Source organism: Oxyura jamaicensis, chromosome 12, assembly GCF_011077185.1.
Source record: "Oxyura jamaicensis isolate SHBP4307 breed ruddy duck chromosome 12, BPBGC_Ojam_1.0, whole genome shotgun sequence".
Classification (NCBI taxonomy): domain Eukaryota; kingdom Metazoa; phylum Chordata; class Aves; order Anseriformes; family Anatidae; genus Oxyura; species Oxyura jamaicensis.
The window spans coordinates 14,574,323-14,586,890 of NC_048904.1; the positions used below are offsets into that span (position 1 = coordinate 14,574,323).

General features: G+C 47.0%; 1 long non-coding RNA gene across 2 annotated transcripts in view; it reads left to right on the plus strand.

Moving 5' to 3' along the window:
- The window catches only part of LOC118173089, a 5,508-nt gene extending 3,126 nt beyond the window's left edge, over positions 1–2,382 (plus strand). For both annotated transcript variants that reach the window (XR_004753998.1, XR_004753999.1), the window contains exon 2: positions 267–2,382. This is a non-coding gene — a long non-coding RNA (uncharacterized LOC118173089). The remainder of the gene's footprint in view (positions 1–266) is intronic.
- Positions 2,383–12,568: the final 10,186 nt, after the last annotated feature.

Sequence of the window (12,568 nt, forward strand, 5' to 3'; positions counted from 1 at the left end):
GTTAAAATAAAAAAAAAAGGGGTGATGAAATAAATACCCCCAAGTTTTTTTTTTTTTTTTTTTTTTTTTTTTTTTTTTTTAAATCCAGAGCTCTACCATGGTAATAGTGTACTTACAGCATACAGATCACAGTTCTGGAGCTGGAAAATTGCACACAGCTGTACAAGGTAGGCTCAGGGTGTTCCCAGTTTTGAGTCAACTCTTGCTTCATGGCACGTGTTTGGGGCAGGAGAAAACAGTTTAAGAGCCAAATTTGTTCCATGAAGATCCATGGAGTAGCAGACAAGGATATACTGCTGAAGTTTATTTCTCATGGTTATCTACTGTGGCACTACAGTCCTTTGCAACCAGGTGCAATGCCATAGACACTATTAAAGCTCCGCTAGAGAAATGACTCTCCTATATGTGCACCTGACAGTAATGAGAAAGGAAAGATGAAAGAGAAGAAATATGTTCATCTCCCTGGATTAATTTCCATCACGTAGATATCTGGATGTACTTAGATTGCTGTTATTGGGTCCATGAAAAGTAAGAAAAGCAAGTTTATCGAGTCTGTTGTATTTGTCCCACAGTTGTTGCCTCTCAGGAGCCCTACAAAAGCAAATCAGCTGAAAAGCAGGGCGTTGTGCATCTGCAATGTGACATGTATATGACGTACTTTGTATAGATTCATGGGGTTACCTGCAAAAATGTTTTTGTAAATATGGATACTTTCAATCATCAGGCTGAGGTTTTTAAGGACTTCGCTACTTCTTCACAGTGACTTGCCACAAACAGCTCCGTTCCTGCAGATGCAAAACAGCCCGGCGTTTGTCCAGTGACCACATAAAATACCAGGAGCTGCGGTGATGTCCGTAATGCATTTCCCTGTAATCCTTGATAAATAGCAGAGGTGCAGAGCCTGCACTGCCCTGCAGGTGGAGGGGCACTGTCATAGCCCTGGTGGCTCTGCAGGGGCTTTACAGCTCCTCATCACGAGCTCCTTGCTCTGAGCAGGAGCTCAGACCACCACCAGCCTGGAGCCCTGCCCAGGCATGGGCACAGCCGAGGGGGTATTTGGGGCACAAAGACCATACAAGGAGCTCTGTCCAAGCCGGTGTGGCTTTTACTGGGGCAAATGGGAGACATTTGTGTTGCAGGACGAGCCTTATGGATGCATTCACAAGAGTGAGTTGTGTGTGCCCTCAGCTCCAGTTGCTTGCAGGACTGTCCTGCTACTGTGCCCCTTTTATGTTGGTGTGTACGTACCTGGGAGTGGTTTTATAGCTGTGGTTTTCATCTACCGGTGGTGTAGCAGTCTAAAAAACACTGCTGTAGCTTTTCTTCATAGGTCAAGTTGGAAGTGGACATTAAGATGTTTAACAAACCCGAATCTGTGCGAGGAGTTGTTTCAATTCTTGCTTTGTGCAGAAAAAAAAATACATTCCAGTCTTTGCATGACTGTAGGTACTCACCACATGTGGTTCTTCATGGGATGCACCAAAGGCTTTCAAAGCAGTGCCTGGCATTTGGACAACAAATCCCCATTCAGCTCTGATGGAAACCGGACAAGTGAAATGCCAATGCGGTTTCAAAACACTGTGTACATGGACCAAGCTGACCTGGCGTTGCTTCCTTGCCTTTGCGATGTGATCACTTGACTTGGGAGATGAGAAGAAGGTCAGGCTGTCATCATTTTGGCAAGAGTCAAGCTTGCTTTGTTTGTACTGCCTCTGAAAGGCTAGCGCCCTTGCCTTGCAAACAGATGCGTGCTTGGAAGGCAAAGGGTCTCTCAGTCTTGAAAGACTGATGATAAGTCTTGTCTTTTGTTCTACTGCTGATTGCTCGTCTGGCCGTGGAGCGCTTTTGTTGGGTTATATTTGCATGCATATGAATGGACTGAAGTAGCTGCATGCTTCCAAGTGTGTCCTGGAAAAACCTAGAGATCTTGGTGATGAAAGTAAATGGGGGGGGGAACAAGGTGACTCTTGCATGAGGCATTTATGATGAGTAATTTGCTCTGTAAAGTGTGCTATGGGCCAAAGGTGTATTAAAGTTCTTTGAGCCACTTCATCAAATTTGCTTGTGCTTGCTTGGTTTTTGCTCAACTGAGGCTGCTGTCTGGCATGGGCAGAGAGTGATCCGTAAGGAGATGGAGCAGGGCAATCCTGCTGGAGCCTAATGCTCCTTGTTAGATGCAAGGCTGGAGATTGGAGTGTTTGATCTTCCCTGCCCTTGCTTTGAGAGAAAAGACTTAATAACAATAATATATTTTCCTGCTTGTTGATTTTGCTTATGCTCATGCAACACCAGGACCAGATTCTGCATTCTGTGTTGGGTCTGGCCATCTCCACCTATAGGATACACAAAAATATTTATTTTTTAAAAAAATGTTTTTTGAAAGTCTTCCTTGAAAAGCAGGTACCTAGTTTTGTTTTTTTGTTTGTTTGTTTGTTTTTTCTTTTGAAGCCTGGCCTACTGTCCCGCAGACCTTGTACGTAGAGTGTCAGATCAATAAAATGTGCTACTTAATCAAAAAACTGTAAATCCATTTCAGTGGTATTTTAACGTTAGAAAGGTAATTACTGTGTAACTAACCCTCCTCTGTTAAGCTGTCATTAATTGGATGATTTCTTCTAGGCAGCTTAGCATAATGCATGCAAAATACACTGCGGTTCAGCAGGACAAAACCTGCCACTTCGAAGCAAGGGCGTGTGAGCGTCCGACGGCAGTGAGCCCTGCAATGGCTCCGTTGGGCCCTGGAACTGGGCATACAACTTCTGGGCATGTACCAGGGCACTGCTGATCTGCAGGCAGCAAGGCTTGCTGGATGAGTTATTTTAATTAGGAAGAACTGGGAGGTAGATCTTGCCGTTAGACATCAGGCTCTGTTGGGCGTGATATCTCACAAACGTGAAATGTAGGAAGGATCTGGGAAGTTTTTGCTGCAGACAGATGTGAGAGCGTATGTCACTGTCGGTGGGACTGGGACAGAGGCAGCAGAAGCTCTCACAGTGTCTGCACGGTGTTTTACCTTGTGGTCCTAAAATCTCAGCTTCTGGGAGTCTTGTGATTTGGAAACCTTTGGCTCCGACAAGCCATATGCTGCCATATGGTAGCAGGAGAGAGATGGGAGCCCTAAAGACTGCAAACTCGGAAGACAAGTGGAGGAGCAGGAAATCTGTTCTGTGATCCCGTGTTTGAGCAGACTGCAGAGCTGGCCCTTCTGCACGCTGCTCACATGGATGTTTGTGTGCATAGATCCCGTCGGAAAAAGGTCACCCCAGTATTCATTTAAATCTTGATAATTCTCAGGCAGGTCGAGCCTGAGTTGAGTGGGACCAGGCACACGAGTTATGTTGGATCAGCACGTGTGGTCGAGAAACTGCTCAAGGAAGTGGGACTTTTGGGAGTTAGGAAAGAAATCCGAGTGAAACTGGTGAAATCTCCTTATGGTAAGCCACCTTCTTGATGGCAGCATCAGATGGCATTATCTGAGTGTGGCTGCTCAAAGCATTAGGAATAGAAGATGAGGAGAGAGACTCATTAATGCTAAATTTGATTATATATGCAAACCAGGTTTCTATGAAAGGAAGAACAAAAATGATCTGACTTTCAAACTAGCAAGAAGATGCACGGAGATAGAGGGCTGTGTCATTAGACATACACAGTTAAAGGCTCCTTGCCAATTTTTATGAAGGAGATGTTTCAGTCATCACTCCTGTAAATCAGCATCTGCATAATTGGAGCCCCGGGTAAAAGCCCTGCCTGTTGCCATCTCCGGATCCAAATGTTGCAGGCAGGGAGGAATGTGCTTGCGATAAACAGCTTCCATCCTTCGGATCCGTGGTCCCCACATGAACCTGAGCTCGTGGTTTCACATGTGGTCCCGAGGGGCAGGAGTCTTCCTGAAGATGGCCCGAAACCTGTACCCAGGGAACCCCCTCGTGCTGCGGGATGAAGGGTGCAGAAGGGTGATGCTGAACCACACGAGGGCTGGCCATGAAGGGCAGAGCACCGCACCTGTACCAGCTTTCTCCTTTGGCACCAAATAAAAACAGTTATGTGTTTTATGGTCGTGGGATGCCCAGTGGAGAACAGCACTGGGCCATCTGTCTGTCTGTCCAGCGTCTGGCCAGAGGGCTCTTAAAGGCTTTTATTCTCAGGGGAATCCACAAGGCGCTGCAAAGAACGTCGTGGAAAGGAACATAAGGGTGGAGGTGCTGCTTTTAAGGTGTTTGTTCGAAGTGACATATGTACTGCCAAGTGTGACATAGTTGCTAAGGTGACAGCTTGCTTTCTTTTTGGCAAAGGCAAGGGAATACCGAATATAGACAAACTGCCAGCTTTTGCATTGTTTAATTTGCACAGTTTTTATCTTTTGGCAGAAACTTCTCAGGTTTGTCTTTGGAACCAATGTTTTTTCCATTCAGAATACTTCACCGATCAGCTGGAAAAGCTAATATTGCTGCCTGTTCTTAAGGAAATGCTAAGTAATGCAAAATGATGGATTTTTCAGGGGTTCTAACTGCAGCCACAAATTATGGCATTAAAAATGTTCGGTAATGGCATTCAGTCAATTAGGGAAGGTTTCCAGGAGATAAATCCAGAAGATTTTTGCGTGTTCTACTTGTATACGTTAGCTAATTGCTCAAAGCTGAGCTCAGACGCCCAGAGAGGTGAGAACTCCAGGCGGCCACTCTCGGAGGCTGTGGCTGCGATGGGAAGGAGCGATCCCACACCGGACAGCTCGGGTACTGCCAGCACCGAATGTTTCTATAATATTGTGAGGGGAGAAATTGCGGCAGAGGATTAGACTAATGTGGGCCCTCAAGAGAGGGGCTCTCCAGAGCAGCAGCCATCTGCAGTGGGAGGCAGCGTTGTGGTCCTCAGAGAGCAGAAAGGGCTCAGGAGTCTAATGCCAGCTTCAGTCCTAAAGCAGTGGGGAAGGTGCGTGATGCAAGGAGACTGCCTGGGAAAGGCTGCAGCACTGTGCCTATCGCCCTTTTCTGTTACACCTTTCCCCCCTCTGCGATGTTCTGACGGATGGATAAGCGTTGCTGTGAGCAAGCTGTTCAGTCTGTGCCTCTTCCAAGACGCCGTAGCACCTGGGAGAGGGCTGCGTCGGAGGCGGCGCCTGCGGGAGCTGCGGAGCTCATGCCATGGGGAGCAGAGCGTAAGGCAGCCGGGGGCTTGGGGTGGAAACTGGGGAGCTGTGGGGGCTGCCCAGCCTCTGCTCGGGGTGCCATTGCACAGCAGAACTCTGTGTGGGTATTGTAAGAGTCAGAGGTCACAGCACCCTGTATAGAGGGGACTGGGGACACCTCTTTGCTAAGGTCCCAGCGGGCGTCCTAGGCACTGAGGAGACAGTCTCTCATGCCTCTGTGTTAAGGAAGCAGGCAATAAAACCGGAGCAGGAAGATTTCAATAACGTGTTATAAATGTTCAGATGGGTGTACAGTCCCAGAGCCAGCCACTGTCAGAAATCTGATTTGACTGTCCTGCAGAACTCCCGGCCTGTCAACTTGATCCTTATTCCACGAGAAGTACCCACTGCAAGCGGCCTGGCTGGATATTCTCTGGAAGTGCACAGGAACCCGAAGTACCAAGGGTGAAATTCGGCCCAGGAGGTGTCTGAAAGCCGTGCTGCCTAACAGCTGCGTGGTCACTGCTACCTTAGCCACTGACTTAGAGTAGCAGCACTTCAGCAGCTCTCTGAATTTCAAGCAGGAGTTTGTGTCTATCCTCAGACTTCACCTCAGATGTTCGTGCTCTGCCCTCCTGTGTTATTCCTCAGGTGATGAGAATGCAAAGTATCTTTGGTTTGAAGTGCGAAGCCTTGGCTCAAACCCTTTGGCACTTGCATGTTTGGTGCTGGTATTCGTGCCCCATGTGTGGCGTTGTACTTGCTGATCTTCCTAATGCTAGGGGAAAAGTCTGTCACCAGAAATAATACCATAGAAGTAGCAAAACCATCATTTCTGAGTACCCAAAACCAAGGAGATGCCTGGCCTCTTGGTTCAGCCTGCCTTTTGGGGAAGCTGGCACATGAGCTGTGTTAAGGTCCATGGCTGCCTTCAGCATCCGAGTCAAAATACTTGAGGGTTTAAGAAAATATCTCAATTTAACAAGCGAACTTGAGCCTTGCATGGAGTGTTTTCAGAGTGATCTTCTCCCTGTGTGTCTGCTGGAGGTATGCTTGAAGTAAAACAAAAAGGAAAAAAAAAAATAACAGATCTGTGTGCACGTTTAAAAGCAGGTAGCTGCTTCCCCTGCTACTCCTCGTGCAGATGCACACGAAGAAGCACCACTGCTCTGTGTCTCCTCCCCCCCCATTGAAACAGTTTTCCTATGGAGCTGGCTCTGGGAGCTATTGAACAGGACAAGGTCACAGCTCCTGAGGACTCTACGGGGGAGTTATGGCTGTGTATGCATTATGAACTGCACGATGGGGTTAGGTTTGATCCTGGAAATTGCCTTGTTACCACAGAGTGCGTTCACTTGCGTAATTATTCTTTAGAGTGGAGCAGTTTCTCTGGGTGCTTTCTCTGAAATTATGCTTCAAAACCCCTCCCCACCAAACCGCAGCGAGCGCAGGACTCCCCTCCCCACCACATCCCATGGCCAGAAGCCCGCAGAGCCCTGCTGGTCGCCATCTCCAAGGGCAGCTGGCGTGCTGGAGTGGAATTAGGTCCCGCTTTGCAAGAACATGCCTGCCAAAAAAATTAAACAATGGATGCCTTCCTGTTTAATTTTAACATTTTAATTAAATTCTGTGCTGCTGTGTGCCTTTGATCTCAGCGAGCTGATATGCACAGTGTCTTTTGTTGTGTCCTAGAAGTGTTTTATTCTAATCTTGCACGCGGATGCAGGAATGCATTTGAGCATGAATAAAAGTACAAAAGCTGCATGCTGTCAAGTAGCAAGTGCATCCCAGACTTTGCCAACTGGTGACCAAAGGCACACGGACCAAGAGATTATTCGGGAATATTTTAGTGATGTCTTAGTAGAGCTTCTTTTTAAACATAGTCTCTCCCTTCTTTTATCTACTGTGAATGGTACGGCGAGAAGAATGCCATGGGTGGAATTATCCACTGAAAGATTTGAGGCTGAGAGTGGTTTATTGCAAAACAGAATCAGCTTCAAGGGGGATAATTAATAAAAATTAATAAAGTTCGATCCCTCCATCAGAGCAGAAGCAAGGCAGCGCTGCCTTCGCTGCGCACAGGGCACATTAATTGACTCATCCCAGCCAACTGCACAGTGCGAGGGTGTTTGGCAGGCTGCTCCTTCGCCGTGCCGAACCGCAAAACGTGCATACCGAGCGGCACGTGGCCAAGCAGCCCCGCTGCGGCTGGTCTTCAACACATGGCAAAGCCCTCAAATAAAGACCTGGTTACACGTTGCTTCCTCTGCGCTGCTGCTGGCTAGGCTTTGGGCGATGACAGGAGGTAAGTGAGGTAGGAGCATGAGGTGCTTTTGTGGCAAAGGTATTAAAGTAAGCTTTCCTCTCTTCTGTAGCTTGGGGCTGGTGACTGAGGAGCTGTGGAGTATTTGGCCTTTGTGATTTGGGCCGTACCTGGGTGAAGCAGCGGTCATCGCTGCATCAAAGAGTTGTTGGTTGAGCTGGTGGGAGAAAGGACCTTCATTTCATGGGGGGAAAATATTTTTTAATGTAAGTTTCTATTGGAATCCTGGGCTTTCCAGTGAGATAGCGAATTTAAAAATATTTTTGCCAGAAGCTACAATATTTCAACTCAAAATAATTCCATTAAGAAACAGCAGCCAGGTCATGTTCTCCTCCTGTCCACAGCCCTCTGCGATGCGCCAGGCTTGCTCCTGGTGCTGCACCACATCCAGCATGGCGTCATGTTCCCAAGCCCTTTGCGCTGGGACTTGCAAAGGAGAGTGGACATTGTTGGAGCAAATACAACAACTTTTTTGAAAAAAGGTGAGTAAGTCTAAAATGCAGAAAGCGGCTTTGGTAGAAAATTTTCAGCTGGCAAGCACTGAATTTTTAGGCACTCTGCATATTGGTGCTGTAGTTTATGCTTATGTTTTGTGCTTAGCCTCCTTTTTTTTTTTGCCTTTTTTTTTTTTTTTTTGCTTTTTTTGGTTAAAAAAGAAGTTTTTCAGAGCTGCACCATGTCTGGCAGCCCTGCTTCTTTTGCACCTTGGCTCCCTGGGTGCGCATGCTGCCATTGAAGCTTGTCACTCTGCAGAGGGGTGCCCATCCCAGCACGAGATCCATCCGTGCCTGCCCAGGTTGTGAGGCCCTGGCAGGCAGCAGAGGCTGGGTTCACTGCGGCTGACATATCGACATATGCAGGGGACGCAGGGTGGGCGCAGCAGAAGGTCGCCCGCTGCCACCGAGCGCGGTGCCATGGTGCTGTGAAAATTAGCTCCTTGCCTGTGGCGCTCTGCGGCGGGATCAATGCACTCCCCACTGCAGGGACCAAGTGCTGGCAGGGGTTGTTATTTTTGTTTTTGCTTTTTCTGGTCCCCTCCATCACGGTTTTCGCGGCAGAATGGCAGCAACAGGAGACCGAGGAGGGGCTCGGAGCAGAACCGCGCCAGCACAGCTTGTGCTGCTGAGCAGTGAAATGGAGAAGCTCTTTCTGCCACAGCATCAAAACGCTCCGCTCTTTTATACAAATGCTTTCCCATCTTTTTGTTTCTGTGCTCATTAGCACTGGCCACCGTGGATGTTGTATGGGTTGCTAATGCAGCTGAAGAGGCTCTGACAAAGCTAACAAATATTTTTTTTGTGCAGCTTAGTGCCCAAAAAGTAGTGACTCAGCAATGATCCAACACCCCTCATGGGACGAACAGTTCCCAGCTCTTCCCAACTCGCAATAAAATCTGTGTGTTACTGGGCTGCCGGGAGGCAGGGCTCCAAGTACCCCACATCTGTACCGCTCCTGCACAGAGAGATTGCTAAGCAAGTACTGGGTGTTAGGACAAGAGTACTCTCTTAAAAGAGATTTTCTGGGGATTTTTACACTCCATCCCGTGATGCGCTTTGGGATGCATTCAGCTTTCTCTTCTGAATAGGGCTCCAGATGATAGAAATAAATTATCATAAATTAGAATAGATTGCACTCTTCAGCATCTCTACATCTGTCATTATGTTTCTTTAACAGTTCAGTTTAACATTTATACACACTCTGACAGCAGCTACTGGTGTGTATGCTATAAATATTGGCTTGCAGAAGACATTAATGGAGTTTAGGTAAACGTTTGATGACGCTGAGATTCTGTTCCATATGGTGGCACGCAGCAAAATTGAATGCAACGCACCATGTATAGCGCTCCTGTGCTCCTTAGGCACCGGCCTCCTGGCATGTTATCGGTGTACCGTGCTACCAAGAAATGCAGGTGCCCTTAAAGCGTCTCCTGCAGTCTGCTCTGTTGTTTATCAGCTGTATCATTTGTGATGTTTGAAGCCAGCACGTGGCATGTACGGATGGGAAGGGCCCAGGGAAAAGAGATCTCAGAAGCAGCAGGCAGGAATTAGGTGAGGAGCTGCAGGAGCGCTCCGCTTTGAACGTGTGGGAGGAAAACCCACGAGATTTTTCTGGCCAAGATGCTATTTTATTAGTATCCGAGCAAGTCCCAGAGGCAGGGCAAAATCTTTGCATGTTGGTTGGTCGTAGTTGCTAAAACACTCTCTGAACAAAACTGTCCCCAGAATCACACCTGACTGGGGAGTCTGATTTGTATCCCACTGCCTGATGAGAAGACGTAGCCGAGACCATCATGGCAAAAATTAGGGAGAAATATATTCTGGGCTCTCTGATGTTCCTTGCCATCATTCAACAGAATTAGGATGTCTCCAGCAACTTTTTTTTTTTTTTTTTCCCCTCCTCTAATTGCACCACCTTGATTAGCGCAGCCTGATGATGTGGCTGCCTTCTCCGCAGCATTTCTCTGATTTATCCCGCTTTGGAGCTCCAAGGGTACGACGCGTTTTGTTTGGCTCCGTGCTGCGGAGGGGCAGCTGGGGCAGAGGAGCTGGGCAGCCCAGATGTGGGGCCCTGGGCAACATCTGCCCTGGGCTGCCCCGGTGTAATGTAAGTAATGGAGTGACCGTAATGTGTGGGCTGGCTTGGAGCAGGGCAGTCTGCAGAGTGCTCTTCACACTGTAAATTGCCAAAGGTCTTCATGACGCCAGTGAATTAAAAATCCGAGGAGAAAAAACCCTGCAGTGCTGTAAGTTCAAGACAGGTCTTTTAAAAGCTGCCGGTGGGGAGGGGAAGAGATAACTTATCTCAATGGAAATGTATTTAAATTGTGTCTCTTTCAGAGCACTAGGTTATTGCAAAGAAAACTATGCTCCCTGGCACTCAGCTGCAGAAATTCTTGTATAGGCCAAATGGGTAATGTGGTAACGTCAGCCCTTGTGATTGGAATTGTTAGTGAATTTTTCAGGCCCTCGCAGGTTGTTTCTTTTAAAAGAAGCTGCTTCAGGTGTTTTGGCAAGGCACTCGTGCTTATTTGCACAGCCAGTATGGAGCAGCCTCGTGGGCTCCTGAGTCCCGTGAGGGATGCTGCCTCTCTCCCTCCTGGCTGGGCAGAAACCCCTCTCTTAATTTCTCAAATTTCCAGTTTTTGTCACTGTTCTGACTGGCTGTGTTGTTATTCTGCCTCAACTTTCCTGTTCTTGCTGCTTCTTGCAGAAAGAAACGTGTTCACAAAACCATTAGCAAAAAACCTCTTCCCTGACAAAGTAAAATCTTGCCTGTGGTTTTCCTCTAGGCAGCTAGTTGTGTCTGTCAGAGCTTGAGGCTTGTGTTTGTCTCTTGAATGATGCTATAAAGCAACTAAATTGTGTTTAAAGAAAGGCACTGTTTACATTTGCCTGCTCTTAAAGACGTTTTATCCTGAACATGATTTCATAGTGAGCCTTGCTCCAGTGCGGACCCACTCAGCCCTCTCTGAACTGAAGGAGGACCTGGACTCCACGGAGTATTTTCAAAGCCTTTAATCCTTCTTTTATTCCTGTTTCTTGTATTTCTTTTTGGGGTCTTTTGGCTCTTTGAGGCCAGCAGTAAGACTTATAATTTCAGACCAGAGGCTCTGGGTGCAGCTACGGCAGGCAGAGGTTTCTTTATGATGCCCTCATACAGGCACGGTGAATTTGAGAAATAATGTCCAGCAACAGGATGTTTGTGGGAACAAGCCCTGTGGCACATGCATCTTGAGAATATCTCCTTAGATTGGTTATTTAATTATGTAGTTTTATTTAGCTCTGATCTCGACTGTGAAGATACTCTTGTGTGGAGGGGAGAGGAAGGAATCCTTATTCTGGCTGGATTTTTTGTTTGTTTTCAAATATATGTGGTGTTCCCATAGAAAATGGGTTAATGTGCTTCTTCAAATCTGCTAAATTTTAGCTTTCACATGTGACTGATGTTCCTAAATGGCGATGACCCATTCCCAGCTCCTACTGTCGCCTGTACCTGGCCAAAAGGCCCTTTAGGGTAGGACAGGAGAAAAGTTGCACTTTTTGCACTCAATCAGTGCGAGTTCTCAGCATTTAAAAATATCACAAGTGAAAAACATGAATGTGAGTCATACAGGCAACCTCCATTTCCAAGAAAATATAAATATCAGACAAACACATTCTTCAGATGTTTGTTCCTCCTGACAGGTAGCCACATCCAAGGTTTCTGTTTGAAGCATTCAGTCATCAACATTGGTTCCCTGCTGTCAGAGTGACCACTGGGTACAGGAGATGCCTATTAAATGTTAACAGCTGATGTTCTGCAGGAGCTAAATTAGTCACAAGGGTCTGAGTGAGCTTTGTGTGAAGGGAGAAGGCGGAGAAGGCTGTGACTTTCCTTCTTGTGGCAAGATGCTCCAGCGATCTCTGCAAATATACCTCACTTCTGCGTGGGTTGGTCCTCGCTTTGGACCTGGCTGCTTGTACATACCTCACTTCTGCATAGGTTGGTCCTAACTTTGGACCTGAATGCTCGTACACATCTTGCACAGCTGGTGCTACACCCCAGGGCAGCACATCTGCACCCTTTTTTGGGGCAAGTCCCCAGCTTGCCTCTCAGCAGCTGGAAAACCAGGATTTTGTATTAGCGCGGCTTACTGGTATGTTGATGCCAGCACGTGTTAAAATGCATGTGCATTTCCATGTATTTTAACAGGATTAATATTTTTCAAGGCTATTTGATGAAAAATTAGAGAAAATTATTTAAAATTGAGGCATGCTGCAGAGATCAGAGAACTCTTTTAAACTGTTGAGTTGGCAATGTCAAATTAGATATGAGAAAAGCCTTTTCGGCTTAAGTGGTGAATAGGCTTTTCTCAGAACTTTTTCCATGTTTAATATCTTCATTCATCCTACTAATAATTGTTACAGCTCTGGCTTTCCCTGTGTGTACGTGCAGGGGTGCACAACAGACACGGCTCGGGCCCTGATCCATTCAGCCAAACTACACGTCCCTGAGGGCGTCAGGGAGCCCCAGAAAACCCATTTTGGGGATACGTTTTCCTCCTGTGGATGCTGAGCCCTTCTTGGACAATTTCATACTCGTATTTGAAGACCCTGCTTGTGCTGTTGTCTGAGAGAATG